Below are 10,867 nucleotides of genomic sequence, written 5' to 3'. Positions count from 1 at the left end.
ACGCTAAAGGCTGACTAATACCCCGCTCTAATATAAACTTGAACTATACGCTAAAGGCTGACTAATACCCCGATCTAATATAAACTAGAACTATGCGGTAAAGGCGGACTAATACCCCGCTCTAATATCAACTAGAACTATACGCTAAAGGCTGACTAATACTCCGTTCTAATATAAACTAGAACTATACGCTAAATGCTGACTAATACTCCGTTCTAATATAAACTAGAACTATACGCTAAAGGCTGACTAATACTCCGTACTAATATCAACTAGAACTGTACGCTAAAGGCGGACTAATACCCCGATCTAATATAAACTAGAACTATGCGGTAAAGGCGGACTAATACCCCGCTCTAATATAAATTAGAACTATACGCTAAAGGCTGACTAATACCCCGATCTAATATAAACTAGAACTATACGGTAAAGGCGGACTAATACCCCGCTCTAATATAAATTAGAACTATACGCTAAAGGCTGACTAATACCCCGATCTAATATAAACTAGAACTATACGGTAAAGGCGGACTAATACCCCGCTCTAATATAAACTAGAACCGTACGCTAAAGGCGGACTAATACCCCGCTCTACTATAAACTAGAACTATACGCTAAAGGCTGACTAATACCCCGCTCTAATATCAACTAGAACTGTAAGCTGAATGCTGACTAATACCCCGCTCTAATATCAAATAGAACTTTAAGCTGAATGCTGACTAATACCCCGCTCTAATATCAACTAGAACTTTAAGCTGAATGCTGACTAATATTCGACTCCAATATAAACTAGAACTGTAAGTTGAAGGATGACTAATACCCCACTCCAATATACACTAGAACTGTAAGATAAAGTCTGACTAATACCCCACTCGAATATACAATAGAAATGTAAGTTGAAGGCTGACTAATACCCCAGCTCCAATATAAACTTGTAAGCCAAAGGCTAAATAATGCTTTTGCTCACATATAAACTAGACGTGTAAGCCAAAGGCTTACTAACATCCCCGCTCCAATATACCCTAGAACTGTAAGCCAGAGGCTAACTAATATTCCTGCTCCCATATAAACTACAACTGTAAGCAAAAGGCTAAATAAATCCCCGCTCCTATATAAACTTGAACTGTAACCGAAAGACTAACAAATACCCCCGCTTCCATATAAACTAGAACTGTAAGCCAAAGGCTTACATATACCCCCGCTCCCATAAACACTAAAAATGTGAGCCGAAGGCTAACTAATACCCCCGCTTCCATATAAAATAGAACTGTAAGCCAATGGCTAACTAATACCCCAGCTCCCGTATAAACTAGAACTGTAAGCCAAAGGCTATTATATACCCCCCGCTCCCATATAAACTAGAACTGTAAGCCTAAGGCAAACATATACCCCCGCTCCCATATAAACTAAAAAATGTGAGCCGAAGGCTAACTAATACCCCAGCTCCCATATAAACTAGAACTGTAAGCCAAAGGCTAACTAATACCCCCGCTTCCATATCAAATAGAACTGTAAGCCAAAGGCTAACAAATACCCGGCTCCCATATAAACTAGAACTGTAAGCCAAAGACTAACTAATACCCCCACTTCCATATAAACTAAAATTGTGAGCAGAAGGCTAACTAATACCCCCGCTCCCATATAAACTAGAACTGTAAGCCAAAGGCTAACTAATACCCCCGCTCCCATATAAACTAAAAATGTGAGCCGAAGGCTAACTAATACCTCCGCTCCCATATAAACTAGAACTGTAAGTCAAGGGCTAACTAATACCCCAGCTCCCATATAAACTAGAACTGTAAGCCAAAGGCTAACTAATACCCCCGCTTCCATATAAAATAGAACTGTAAGCCAAAGGCTAACTAAAACCCAAGCACCCATATAAACTAGAACTGTAAGCCAAAGTCTAACTAATACCCCCGCTCCCATATCAACTAAAAATGTGAGCCGAAGGCTTACTAATACCTCCGCTCCCATATAAACTAGAACTGTAAGTCAAGGGCTAACTAATACCCCAGCTCCCATATAAACTAGAACTGTAAGCCAAAGGCTAAATAATACCCCCGCTTCCATATAAAATAGAACTGTAAGCCAAAGGCTAACTAAAACCCAAGCACCCATATAAACTAGAACTGTAAGCCAAAGTCTAACTAATACCCCCGCTCCCATATCAACTAAAAATGTGAGCCGAAGGCTTACTAATACCTCCGCTCCCATATAAACTAGAACTGTAAGTCAAGGGCTAACTAATACCCCAGCTCCCATATAAACTAGAACTGTAAGCCAAAGGCTAAATAATACCCCCGCTCCCATATAAAATAGAACTGTAAGCCAAAGGCTATCTAATATCCCCGCTCCTATATAAACTAGAACAGTCCAAAAGCAAACATATACCCCCGCTTCCATACACTAGAACTGTAAGTCAAAGGCTAACTAATACCCCTGCTCCCATATAAACTAGAAATGTAAGCCGAAGGCTGACTAACATCCCCGCTCCCACATTAACAGGAACTGTAAGCCAAAGGCTAAATATTACCCCCGCTCCCATATAAACTAGAACCGTAAGCCAAAGGCTAACTAATACCCCCGCTCCCATATAAACTAAAAATATGAGCCGAAGGCTAACTAATACCTCCAATCCCATATTAACTAGAACTGTAAGCAAAAGGCTAACTAAAACCCCAGCTTCCATATAAAATAGAACTGTAAGCCAAAGGTTAACTAAAACCCCATCTACCATATAAACTAGAACTGTAAGCCAAAGGCTAAATAATACCCCGCTCCCATATGAAATAGAACTGTAAGCCAAATGCTAACTAATACCTCCGCTCCTATATAAACTAGAACTGTAAGCCAAAGGCAAACATATACCCCGCTTCCATACATTAGAACTGTAAGCCAAAGGCTAACTCATACCCCCGCTCCCATATCAAATAGAACTGTAAGCCAAAGGCTAACATATACCCCCGTTTCCATAAACTAGAACTGTAAGTCAAAGGCTAACTAATACCCCTGCTCCCATATAAACTAGAAATGTAAGCCGAAGGCTAACTAACATCCCCGCTCCCACATTAACAGGAACTGTAAGCCAAAGGCTAAATATTACCCCGCTGCCATATAAACTAGACATGTAAGCCAAAGGTTAATTAATACCCCCGCTCCCATATAAAATAGAACTGTAAACGAAAGGCTAACTTATATCCCCGCTCCCATTAAACTAGAAATGTGAGCAAAAGGCTAACTAATACCCCTACTCCCATATAAAATAAAACTGTAAGTCAAAGGCTAACTTATACCCCCGCTCCCACATAAACTAGAAATGTGAGCCAAAGGCAAACATATACCCCCGCTTCCATACACTAGAACTGTAAGCCAAAGGCTAACTTATACCCCCGCTCCCAGATAAACTAGAAATGTGAGCCAAAGGCAAACATATACCCCCGCTTCCATACACTAGAACTGTAAGCCAAAGGCTAACTTATACCCCCGCTCCCAGATAAACTAGAAATGTGAGCCAAAGGCAAACATATACCCCCGCTTCCATACACTAGAACTGTAAGCCAAAGGGTAACTAATACCCCTACTCCCATATAAAATAAAACGTAAGCGAAAGGCTAACTAATACCCCCGCTCCCATATAAACTAGAACTGAAAGCCAAAGGCTAACTTATACCCCTGCTCCCATTTAAAATAGAATTGTAAGCCAAAGGCTAACATATACCCCCGCTTCCATAAACTAGAACTGTAAGCCAAAGGCTAACTAATACCCCCGCCCCCATATAAACTAGAACTGTAAGCCAAAGGCTAACTAATACCCCCGCTCCCATATAAACTAAAAATGTGAGCCTAAGGCTAACTAATACCTCCGCTCCCATATAAACTAGAACTGTAAGTCAAGGGCTAACTAATACCCCAGCTCCCATATAAACTAGAACTGTAAGCCAAAGGCTAACTAATACCCCCGCTTCCATATAAAATAGAACTGTAAGCCAAAGGCTAACTAAAACCCAAGCACCCATATAAACTAGAACTGTAAGCCAAAGTCTAACTAATACCCCCGCTCCCATATCAACTAAAAATGTGAGCCGAAGGCTTACTAATACCTCCGCTCCCATATAAACTAGAACTGTAAGTCAAGGGCTAACTAATACCCCAGCTCCCATATAAACTAGAACTGTAAGCCAAAGGCTAAATAATACCCCCGCTCCCATATAAAATAGAACTGTAAGCCAAAGGCTATCTAATATCCCCGCTCCTATATAAACTAGAACAGTCCAAAGGCAAACATATACCCCCGCTTCCATACACTAGAACTGTAAGTCAAAGGCTAACTAATACCCCTGCTCCCATATAAACTAGAAATGTAAGCCGAAGGCTGACTAACATCCCCGCTCCCACATTAACAGGAACTGTAAGCCAAAGGCTAAATATTACCCCCGCTCCCATATAAACTAGAACCGTAAGCCAAAGGCTAACTAATACCCCCGCTCCCATATAAACTAAAAATATGAGCCGAAGGCTAACTAATACCTCCAATCCCATATTAACTAGAACTGTAAGCAAAAGGCTAACTAAAACCCCAGCTTCCATATAAAATAGAACTGTAAGCCAAAGGTTAACTAAAACCCCATCTACCATATAAACTAGAACTGTAAGCCAAAGGCTAAATAATACCCCGCTCCCATATGAAATAGAACTGTAAGCCAAATGCTAACTAATACCTCCGCTCCTATATAAACTAGAACTGTAAGCCAAAGGCAAACATATACCCCGCTTCCATACATTAGAACTGTAAGCCAAAGGCTAACTCATACCCCCGCTCCCATATCAAATAGAACTGTAAGCCAAAGGCTAACATATACCCCCGTTTCCATAAACTAGAACTGTAAGTCAAAGGCTAACTAATACCCCTGCTCCCATATAAACTAGAAATGTAAGCCGAAGGCTAACTAACATCCCCGCTCCCACATTAACAGGAACTGTAAGCCAAAGGCTAAATATTACCCCGCTGCCATATAAACTAGACATGTAAGCCAAAGGTTAATTAATACCCCCGCTCCCATATAAAATAGAACTGTAAACGAAAGGCTAACTTATATCCCCGCTCCCATTAAACTAGAAATGTGAGCAAAAGGCTAACTAATACCCCTACTCCCATATAAAATAAAACTGTAAGTCAAAGGCTAACTTATACCCCCGCTCCCACATAAACTAGAAATGTGAGCCAAAGGCAAACATATACCCCCGCTTCCATACACTAGAACTGTAAGCCAAAGGCTAACTTATACCCCCGCTCCCAGATAAACTAGAAATGTGAGCCAAAGGCAAACATATACCCCCGCTTCCATACACTAGAACTGTAAGCCAAAGGCTAACTTATACCCCCGCTCCCAGATAAACTAGAAATGTGAGCCAAAGGCAAACATATACCCCCGCTTCCATACACTAGAACTGTAAGCCAAAGGGTAACTAATACCCCTACTCCCATATAAAATAAAACGTAAGCGAAAGGCTAACTAATACCCCCGCTCCCATATAAACTAGAACTGAAAGCCAAAGGCTAACTTATACCCCTGCTCCCATTTAAAATAGAATTGTAAGCCAAAGGCTAACATATACCCCCGCTTCCATAAACTAGAACTGTAAGCCAAAGGCTAACTAATACCCCCGCCCCCATATAAACTAGAACTGTAAGCCAAAGGCTAACTAATACCCCCGCTCCCATATAAACTAAAAATGTGAGCCTAAGGCTAACTAATACCTCCGCTCCCATATAAACTAGAACTGTAAGTCAAGGGCTAACTAATACCCCAGCTCCCATATAAACTAGAACTGTAAGCCAAAGGCTAACTAATACCCCCGCTTCCATATAAAATAGAACTGTAAGCCAAAGGCTAACTAAAACCCAAGCACCCATATAAACTAGAACTGTAAGCCAAAGTCTAACTAATACCCCCGCTCCCATATCAACTAAAAATGTGAGCCGAAGGCTTACTAATACCTCCGCTCCCATATAAACTAGAACTGTAAGTCAAGGGCTAACTAATACCCCAGCTCCCATATAAACTAGAACTGTAAGCCAAAGGCTAAATAATACCCCCGCTCCCATATAAAATAGAACTGTAAGCCAAAGGCTATCTAATATCCCCGCTCCTATATAAACTAGAACAGTCCAAAGGCAAACATATACCCCCGCTTCCATACACTAGAACTGTAAGTCAAAGGCTAACTAATACCCCTGCTCCCATATAAACTAGAAATGTAAGCCGAAGGCTGACTAACATCCCCGCTCCCACATTAACAGGAACTGTAAGCCAAAGGCTAAATATTACCCCCGCTCCCATATAAACTAGAACCGTAAGCCAAAGGCTAACTAATACCCCCGCTCCCATATAAACTAAAAATATGAGCCGAAGGCTAACTAATACCTCCAATCCCATATCAACTAGAACTGTAAGCAAAAGGCTAACTAATACCCCAGCTTCCATATAGAATAGAACTGTAAGCCAAAGGTTAACTAAAACCCCATCTACCATATAAACTAGAACTGTAAGCCAAAGGCTAAATAATACCCCCGCTCCCATATGAAAAAGAACTGTAAGCCAAATGCTAACTAATACCTCCGCTCCTATATAAACTAGAACTGTAAGCCAAAGGCAAACATATACCCCGCTTCCATACACTAGAACTGTAAGCCAAAGGCTAACTCATACCCCCGCTCCCATATCAAATAGAACTGTAAGCCAAAGGCTAACATATACCCCCGCTTCCATAAACTAGAAATGTAAGCCGAAGGCTAACTAAAATCCCCGCTCCCACATTAACAGGAACTGTAAGCCAAAGGCTAAATATTACCCCGCTGCCATATAAACTAGACATGTAAGCCAAAGGTTAATTAATACCCCCGCTCCCATATAAAATAGAACTGTAAACGAAAGGCTAACTTATACCCCCGCTCCCATTAAACTAGAAATGTGAGCAAAAGGCTAACTAATACCCCTACTCCCATATAAAATAAAACTGTAAGTCAAAGGCTAACTTATACCCCCGCTCCCAGATAAACTAGAAATGTGAGCCAAAGGCAAACATATACCCCCGCTTCCATACACTAGAACTGTAAGCCAAAGGCTAACTTATACCCCCGCTCCCAGATAAACTAGAAATGTGAGCCAAAGGCAAACATATACCCCCGCTTCCATACACTAGAACTGTAAGCCAAAGGCTAACTTATACCCCCGCTCCCAGATAAACTAGAAATGTGAGCCAAAGGCAAACATATACCCCCGCTTCCATACACTAGAACTGTAAGCCAAAGGCTAACTTATACCCCCGCTCCCAGATAAACTAGAAATGTGAGCCAAAGGCAAACATATACCCCCGCTTCCATACACCAGAACTGTAAGCCAAAGGGTAACTAATACCCCTACTCCCATATAAAATAAAACGTAAGCGAAAGGCTAACTCATACCCCCGCTCCCATATAAACTAGAACTGAAAGCCAAAGGCTAACTTATACCCCTGCTCCCATTTAAAATAGAACTGTAAGCCAAAGGCTAACATATACCCCCGCTTCCATAAACTAGAACTGTAAGCCAAAGGCTAACTAATACCCCCGCTCCCATATAAAATAGAACTGTAAGCCAACGGCTAACATATACCCCCGCTTCCATAAACTAAAATTGTAAGCCAAAGGCTAACTAATACCCCCGCTCCCATATATAATAGAACTGTAAGCATAAGGCTAACTAATACCCCTGCTTCCATATAAACTAGAACTGTAAGTCAAAGACTAACTAATACTCCCGCTTCCATATAAACTAGAACTGTAAGTCAAAGACAAACTAATACCCTCGCTTCCATATAAACTAGAACTGTAAGTCAAAGGCTTACATATACCCCCGCTCTCATATAAACTACAACTGTAAGCCAAAGGCTAAATAATATTCCCGCTCCCATATAAACTACAACTGTAAGCCAAAGGCTAAATAAATCCCCGCTCCTTTATAAACTAGAACTGTAAGCCAAAGGCTAACTAATATACCCGCTCCCATATAAAATACAACTGTAAGCCAAAGGCTAACTAATACTCCCCGCTCCTATATAAACTAGAAATGTAAGCCAAAGGCTAAATAATACCCCCCGCTCCTATATAAACTAGAACTGTAAGCCAAAGGCTAAATAATACCCCAGCTCCCATATAAACTAGAACTGGAAACCAAAGGCTAAATAATACCCCCGCTCCTATATAAACTAGAACTGTAAGCCAAAGGCTAAATAATACCCCCCGCTCCCATATAAACTAGAACTGTAAACCAAAGGCTAAATAATACCTCCGCCCCCGTATAAACCAGAACTGTAAGCTGAAGGCTAACTAATATCCCCTGCTCTTGTATAAACCAGACCTGTAAGCTAAAGGCTAACTAATACCCCCGCTCCTATACGAACTAGAACTGTAGGCAAATGACTAACTAATGCACCCGCTCCTATATAAACCAGAACTATAAGATGAAGGATAACTAATACCACCTGCTCTTATATAAACCAGAACTGTGAGTCAAAGGCTAAATAAATCCCCGCCCCCATATATCAACTAGAAATGTAAGCCAAAGGTTAAATAATACCCCCGCTCGCATATAAACTAGAACTGTAAGCCAAAGGCTAACTAATACCCCCGCTCCCATATAAACTAGAACTGTAAGCCAAAGGCTAACTAATACCCCCGCTCCTATATAAACTAGAACTGTAAGCGAAAGACTAACTTATATCCCCGCTTCCATATCAACTAGAAATGCAAGCGAAAGACTAACTAACATCCCCACAGCATTAGCCAAAACATATTTGTATACCAAACCTGATTACTCTAGGTGAATTAGTAAGGAAGATATTTTAGTTCAAAGGCCGAAGCAATGGTCACAATGACAAACATGTGTTTCTTGTACTCTACACTCCGCAATCCAATACTGTACTAGCTCACCGAATCTGGTAACAATGACAAACATGTAATTCTTGTACTCTGCACTCCGCAATCCAATAATGTACTTGCTCACAAAATCTGGTAACCCCAGGTGAAATATATTGTAGTATTAAAGGTATGCCCCCGACAAACTGTTCCAAAGGGTTGAGGTCAAAGTTCATAGCATAAGTTACGTTGACAAATGTCCAGCATACCAAATCTGGTAACTCCAGGTGAAATAGTACATTGTATAGAAGATATTCCCAGTACATCTTTTGCAAATTGACAAGGTCTATTCAATACAATTTCGTCACATCGTTGTACAAGTAACCAATACAAATCGCTCACTCAGTCATAGCTTGACAAAGAAACCTGTCAATCTTGAAACGCTGTGACACGTCTGATACGTACAGTGTACATTGTTTATGTATAAATTAAACCTTTGATACGATATGGTCAAGGGTCAAAGTATAGGTGATAGTGACCTACTTTATTTTTACTTTACACTTTGCCATTCCAATATGTACTTATACCATATCTCGATGTACTAGTTGAAATAGAATGCCCAGCTAAAAGGTCAAAGCATAGATCACAGTGACCTTCTTTTTATGACTTGACACGCTGCTATCCCAAGATGTATTTGTATGCCAAATAAATTTACTCCAGTTGAATTAGTATAGAGCATATGTCCCTGACAAAATTTCAGTAAACTTGGTAAAAAGGGGGCATATAACTCACTGAAAAAGGGGTAATATCCGAAATATGCACAATAGGCCCTAACCCTAACTAAACAGTGTACTAACTAAAACCCAAATTAACAGTGTACTAACTAAAACCCAACTAAACAGTGTACTAACTAAAACCCTACTAAACAGTGTACTAACTAAAACCCAACTAAACAGTGTATTAACTAAAACCCAACTAAACAGTGTACTAACTAAAACCCAATTAAACAGTGTACTAACTAAAACCCAACAGTGACCTCAACAGTGTATTGATTATATCAGTGATCTAAACAGTGTACTGATTATATCAGTGACCTAAACAGTGTACTGATTAAATCAGTGACCTAAACAGTGTACTGATTATATCAGTGATCTAAACAGTGTATATATCAGTGACCTAAACAGTGTACTGATTATATCAGTGACCTAAACGGTGTATTGATTATATCAGTGATCTAAACAGTGTACTGATTATATCAGTGACCTAAACAGTGTACTGATAATATCAGTGACCTAAACGGTGTATTGATTATATCAGTGACCTAAACAGTGTATTGATTATATCAGCGACCTAAACAGTGTATTGATTATATCAGTGACCTAAACGGTGTATTGATTATATCAGTGACCTAAACAGTGTACTGATTATATCAGTGACCAAAACAGTGTACTGATAATATCAGTGACCTAAACGGTGTATTGATTATATCAGTGACCTAAACAGTGTATTGATTATATCAGCGACCTAAACAGTGTATTGATTATATCAGTGACCTAAACAGTGTATTGATTATATCAGTGACCTAAACAGTGTATTGATTATATCAGTGACCTAAACAGTGTATTGATTATATCAGTGACCTAAACAGTGTATTGATTATATCAGTGACCTAAACAGTGTATTGATTATATCAGTGACCTAAACAGTGTATTGATTATATCAGTGACCTAAACAGTGTATTGATTATATCAGTGACCTAAACAGTGTATTGATTATATCAGTGACCTAAACAGTGTATTGATTATATCAGTGACCTAAACAGTGTATTGATTATATCAGTGACCTAAACAGTGTATTGATTATATCAGTGACCTAAACAGTGTATTGATTATATCAGTGACCTAAACAGTGTATTGATTATATCAGTGACCTAAACAGTGTATTGATTATATCAGTGACCTAAACAGT

This window comes from Mizuhopecten yessoensis, unplaced genomic scaffold (assembly GCF_002113885.1).
Source record: "Mizuhopecten yessoensis strain PY_sf001 unplaced genomic scaffold, ASM211388v2 scaffold8541, whole genome shotgun sequence".
NCBI lineage: Eukaryota > Metazoa > Mollusca > Bivalvia > Pectinida > Pectinidae > Mizuhopecten > Mizuhopecten yessoensis.
Note: the sequence above shows the minus strand (reverse complement) of the source record.